The following is a 6383-nucleotide window of genomic DNA, read 5'->3' on the forward strand; positions in this document are numbered from 1 at the left end:
CAGCAACGGAGCTCAAAAGTGTGGGATCATTTTAAGAAAATGAAAGAAAAACCTGTGCAATATCTGAGAAGCAGAACTTGCCTTCCATGACAGTTATTTTTAGTTAGCATATAGCTAAAATCTAACCATGGTTATATAATAGCAGCTGCATTCTGGCACGATAAGCTCTATGTTTTATATTCAATTAACGTATGATCTGATTAGTCGCCTAATCGAAAAAAAAATCGGTTATTAGTTGACTATAAAAATAATCGTTTGTGGCAGCCCTATCTCAGTGTAACTTAATGAAATCATATCTATTCAATAAATCCTGACCTGTGAGCTTTGACCTGCTGAAGGTTTGTTTTTCGTCGGTGTGATTCTGAAACTTGACTCGGAACAGAGATTGGTAACAAACAGAACTGTGAAACCACACCCAGACTGACACGGTTACCTCTGTGCCTTCCGCTGTAATCTGCCTCTGTCTTTCTCTCCTCTGTCAACCAGCCATACATCTTGTGCTCCCCTCTGCACACACACACACACACACACACACACACATACACACACTTCCATTACTGCTTCATCATGCTGACCCCACATCAACCCCCTCAACATCAGCTCTGACCCCGCTCTACCCTTCCTCCACTCATTCCCCTCTTCCTCTCCCCTCCTCTCCTTCCTCTTCTATCTATTCACCTTTGCCTCCTCCTCTTGTCTCCACTCCCCCTCCGTGCCCTTCTTTTTCTTCGGTTTCCTCACTCCTGTCATTCTCCCCTTCATCACATTCATTTTCTTCCCCTCCTCATTCTGCCTTCCATTCCTGTGCATAAAAGAGTCATTTGTGTGGTCATATTGAAGGGGAGCAGGATGGTTGGAAAAAAAAAAACTTCAGAAGATGAAAAAAAAAAACTGAAGGTGAGGAAGAAGCAGAGACAATGAAGGAACGATTGGACAATAGAGACACAAATAAAAGGGAAAATTGTATTTTAGCACAAAACGTGCCAACTTCCACAACACATTTCATTTTTTCCTCTCTCTGTCCCTTTTCCTTTTCTTCATCTTTTACTTCCTCGCGTTCATCCTACGCCATATGAGCCGGGAGCTTAAACCTGTTTGTTGGCGTCTTTTTTTTTTTTTTTTTTGATGTCATTTTTACGAGCTCGTCTGGGCATTCCTGTCCGCTGTTTACTGACTTTAACGCGCTGCTAATTAGAGACACAGAGAGGGACAGAGAGCAGGAGAAGGGAAAGAGGGGACATGGGGTGGAGGAAAGGAAGAGCGTTTGTGAGTAAAAAGGGCGGGTAGGAGACGAGTGAGTGTAATGGCTCTTATTAGTGCATACCTCAAAAAAGCAACAGCTTTTACAGACTAGAAGGACTTCATAATACTTGAGGAGATGTTTTAACAAAGGCAGTATTTAAACAAGTTAAAGACCTTTATACAATTAAATTTTTAAACATAGAAAATTTTACGTAAATGTTTTTTTCCTGTGAAAACACAATTTTGGAACATCAAAAGATTTAGGCCAGTCGTATGAATGAATCAAGATCTGGGCTATGTTAGCAGCACTACCTGAACCTTCAGGTTTTAAAACGAGTTACATTTAAACAAAGCTGTTCATCCTAACATAAATCAGTCGTGGCAAACACCCTTTGATATAACGAAGAAGAGGTGAAAAGGTAATGGAGCAAAGTTCAAACAAAAAAACTAAAAGCTTTGATGTCACCGGACTAAAACATTAGGTCAGTCATTCAAAATCACTGTAGGAAAGCATGCTTCCATAAACATAAAAAAATACCACTGATGAGATGTAATAACTCAACTGAACTTAAAATAAAACATTAAAAAAACATGTTTGGTTGATTAGCCTGAGCACATTTTAAGATGTCTGTTGTGGTTCTTATCCCAGTCATGATATCATCATTGATTTTTGCTAAACTATTATCTGTCAATCATTTTAATCTTCCTTCATTATACAGTATCTTTTGTAGGGGATGCATTGATATCTTTTAGAGTGTGCATGTTTACCAATTATCATCAGGGGTGGAAATTAGCACCTGCCACTGGCCAAATGTTGGTAAAATTATGAAGTGGCGTGTGGACCTGAACAACGCACCCGCCACCGTGGCGGGTGTGTAATGAACTAAAAAAAATTGCGTTCAAATCACGCTACTGAAAACCTCAGTTTCGTTTTTATTTTGCATTTCAGAGCCTGTAGGACGTTAAAAAAAACATTAAATAACGTCATCTTCCAACCCGCTCTGCAGCTAGAAATAAATTCCCCCCTCCTCCTTTCCTGCGCGCTGTCATCTGTGTGGTCTGCCTGCTCGCCCCCATCACCCCCCCGTGTGCATATTATACAGGTAAACGTACGATTATCAGAAGGAGAAAAGAAAAACACTAACTTTAATGTGGGTTACATATCTGAAGTTAATCAGGCAGCAGGTAACAAAACCCTTTCTCAAGAGGAACCAAAGGAAGAACCGAAAGTTGCAGTTTTTTTTAACAATAAATGGAAAGGGGGAAAAAAACGGACAATAGTGAATTTAACAGGGCAGTTAATTTTGTTTCATCTTTCAGCAAACAACAAAGCTAGAGCTGTAGGCTGGCATCAAGAGCAAAATCCTGAAATCAGCTGATTAAAAACACTATTTCTAACTGCCAATGCGTGAATTTTACGTAAATGTTAGTTTAAAAAAACTTCATATTAGTTGTTAAATAGTTTAACTCAGTAACCATGATCACTTTGATTTACCAAGAGAAATTTAAGGAAAAACAGTTTTTTAACCTCTAGGAAACGTCTGAAGACCAGCTGACAGCTCCAATAAATAAATAAATAAATAAATAAATAAATAAATAAATAAATAAATAAATACACTGCTTCTTTTCCCCTAAACTTTTCTCTGCAGGCTATTTTTTTGATGCAGAACAAAACAAAAACCCAGGCAAACTAAGTAACAAAACGAACCTTGTGACATGAACTTTTTCAAAAGTAAAAATAGAAATGATCCACTCTGAGACGATGGATCATCAGAGGGATTTCCATCTGTTGTTGAAATCTAACTTAGAACAGAAGAAATACCCATATTCATACTAGTAGCCTGTAGAAAAAAAACTACACGTGATGAAATGAAAATGCTGATTTTATTAAATGGAGATAAATTTACCACGGTGAAGAAATTTAAAGTTATTAGAGGTTTGTACTGATGTTAAAAGCACAACACTATATTCTTAGGTTTTCCTTTTTGTAATGTTGACAGTGTTTAATCTAATATGTTTTGATTGATATAGATTAGTTACATGTCCGCAATAGGTGACAACACATAATCAACCGTTATAACAGTAGCTGAGGATTTTGTCTGAATGCCTGTGATTCAGCCGTAGGTCAGTAGGGGGCGAACACAGGCATTGAAGAAGGTGTATAAATACATGAACTTCCTGGTTTTTCGGTAGTGTTAGTTTCCTGTCAGCTTGAGTGAAAATAAACCTCACTCAGATCCAGAATTCTGGTGTTGTATGGTTTGATTCCTTCTACAAATCATTTTATTTAACAATTGTGTTTTTAATATCGACTTCAGTTTATTGAATACGAATTTTCTTACAACAGGTAATTTAGTTATAAGGTAATTTAGTTTTTTTTTCACCTTAAAAATTTCTTTCCAGCCTAGTAGCCTACCTAAAAATAATTGGTATTCACTTACATACAAGCAAAAAGCAAATTAGTAAGAGAAGTAGAGACATCAAAAAAGTCCATCATTTTAATTTTGTCCAACAGGCTGGTTTGAATACTCTAAGACACTAATAGATTTTGAGTGCTATTATCTGATTGTAGGCACAAACAATTTAATTAGGCCACCAAAGACCACGAATTGTCTAAATGGCGCCATGTTACAGAAACAAAACAAAAAAAAAAATAGTGGCTGGTAAAAAGTTTGAGTGGCCGCTACAAAACTTTTTCTACCAGCCACTGTGGCTGGTGGGGAAAATTTTAAATTTCCACCCCTGATTATCATAGTGTGCTATAGAACAGTGCTGAAACAGATCTTTTTCAATATTTTACGTCTTTTTATTTTCTTCAAGAAAAGTGCAGTCTGTGTGGAGATGGTTTCTGCCAAAACAAGTCATAAACACAAAGTTAGTTTGAGCTTTATTTTTGTTCTCGTGCAAAGGTCATCAAACACTGATGTGTGCATGATTGTTTTTACAAAACAAAGAGGAAAAGCAAACATTAAATGGTTCCAAAGCTTTAGAGGAAGTGTTTTATCAGTGGTCCTTGTGGATCAATGAACGCTTGTTGAGATCTGCAGCCAATCAAAACAGAACCTCACCCCGCCCTGCCCTTGGTGTCCCCCTTACTGAGAAAAGCTTGACCCTCCAACCCGTTACCCAACAGAGTTTTAGTTACTTAGTAACTTGCAGTCTCACTTATCAAACACCCTCCTGAGGACACCTATCAACACCAGTAGCATTCTAACACTACCACCCCCCCCCAACATCTTCCTCTTCCTTCTGACCTGTCATCAGGTGACTCCTCCCACCTCCTCCTCCCTCCCCACTCCATTTCCCATTGGACAGTCCTTATCTGACATCTGACATATGATGGGCAGAGATAGAGGGGGACAATTCACTCTTTCACACGTTCAAAACAACAAATGGCGTCTCCGTAACTCCAAGGCATCAGGTGATCGCTCATAGAGTTAGCAGCTCTGTTAGCGTGTAATCAAATAATCCGACGGTCTCTCTGAGATTAGTTTCATTTGAGAAGGAAAGTTCAGTTCACACAAGACTCTCAGATCAAGTGTTTTCATGTTTTTTAGTTTCCACTGGATAGCTGGTGAATCAGTGATGTTGTTTCCTTTGAGCGCTCAACAAAATTGTTTGATTTTACTTTGGTTTTCCCAAAACATCCCGTGTACAGGCATGAAAGGATCATTCTGTTGTCCATGCATGTGCAACCATGTGTCATCAGTGGAGTTTTTCTACTAATTACGTGAGGATAAATCATAGAGTGAGGGACAGAGAGAGAATATTTTGAGACCTAGCATTTCTGGAAGGAATACATTTTGAGTGAACAAATATCTTGCCTGACCTTTTTGTGCTCAGAAGATGTTTTGGAAATGGACTTCATATCAAATTTTAGCTCATCTGTAGCAACGACTGAGTTTTAGCCATGTTTAATAGGGCTGCACGATATTGGAAAAGCTCGCAATGGTGATAATATTTGAAAATGATGCAATGACGATAACAGGTGTGGTATGCCTTTTTTTTCTTTCCTGCCTTTCTAATCTGTCATTTGTGTCTGGTGGGAGCTTTTGCTGCCGTGAGACTGTGTTAGCATGAAACATAACTTCAAAACACCTTTTTACGTTTCAAGCAGTCCACTGATATTACGATGATGATATTTTCCCGATATATTGTGCAGCTCTAATCTTTAGCCGTCTTAGATTGGGCTGATTTCAGAAATTGATCACTTATTTGCAAGTTTTATTCATATTTGTTCTGTGGTTCACGGGATTTTTTTAGCAACAAAAAGACACAGACAGACACCCACACACAGGCAAAAAAATTATTGCATTTCTTCAAAAACAAATAAATAAATAAATAAAAAAATCAATTAAGTAGGTCTTGGTTGTTATTCATATTACATTTTTTGGTATTTTACCACCAATTTTATTATTGTTTTTATAATTTTTTACTAAATTTTAGTTTAATTTAAATGTAATTTAGTTTTATCCTTAGATAAATGTGATGTGATTGTTGTGAAGCACTTTGATCAACCGAGGTTGGAAATCTTCTACATAAATAAACTTTGACTTGACTTGAAAAAAAGACAAACACTAATTGTGTAAATACAAGGTTACATTAATTTTATCAGTGGCTAATTGTTAATTTTTTCTGTAGGCATTTATGTTTTTTAAGCAAAAATAAAATAAAAAAAAATTATTTGCCAAGATGCCAAGTAAAATGACCACAGCATGTTGGATGGGTTTTTAACTTTTATTAGCAGAAAACAAAATTTTACGTGTCATTGCAATTTTTAATAGCGTGTTTGAGCATATTTGTCTGTGGCTTCCTGTGTTTCCCAAGCAGAAAGCGGGGTGTGTGTGTGTGTGTGTGTGTGTGTGTGTGTGTGTGTGTGTGTGTGTGTGTGTGTGTGTGTGTGTTTGTGTGTGTGTGTGTGTGTGTGAGAGTGTGTCTGCGAGATCCTCTGTAATTTGTCCAGGCTTTACCCTGAGCCTGTAATTACCCTCCTGACGCGCACACACAAACACAGAATCAAAAACCAAAGGATGTGCCTCATGGTCGCCCATGTGATAGAGATATGTGCAAAACACCTCACCCTGCACACACACACACACACACACACACACACACACACACACACACACACACACACACAC

The 6383-nt window shown here is 37.8% G+C and overlaps 1 long non-coding RNA gene across 1 annotated transcript in view; it reads left to right on the top strand.

Moving 5' to 3' along the window:
- The first annotated feature begins 4988 nt into the window (after positions 1 to 4988).
- The window catches only part of LOC106526904 (uncharacterized), a 2550-nt gene continuing 1155 nt past the window's right edge, over positions 4989 to 6383 (top strand). The window contains exon 1 of the long non-coding RNA XR_001311320.1: positions 4989 to 5230. This is a non-coding gene — a long non-coding RNA (uncharacterized LOC106526904). The remainder of the gene's footprint in view (positions 5231 to 6383) is intronic.

This window comes from Austrofundulus limnaeus, unplaced genomic scaffold (assembly GCF_001266775.1).
Source record: "Austrofundulus limnaeus strain Quisiro unplaced genomic scaffold, Austrofundulus_limnaeus-1.0 Scaffold299, whole genome shotgun sequence".
Classification (NCBI taxonomy): domain Eukaryota; kingdom Metazoa; phylum Chordata; class Actinopteri; order Cyprinodontiformes; family Rivulidae; genus Austrofundulus; species Austrofundulus limnaeus.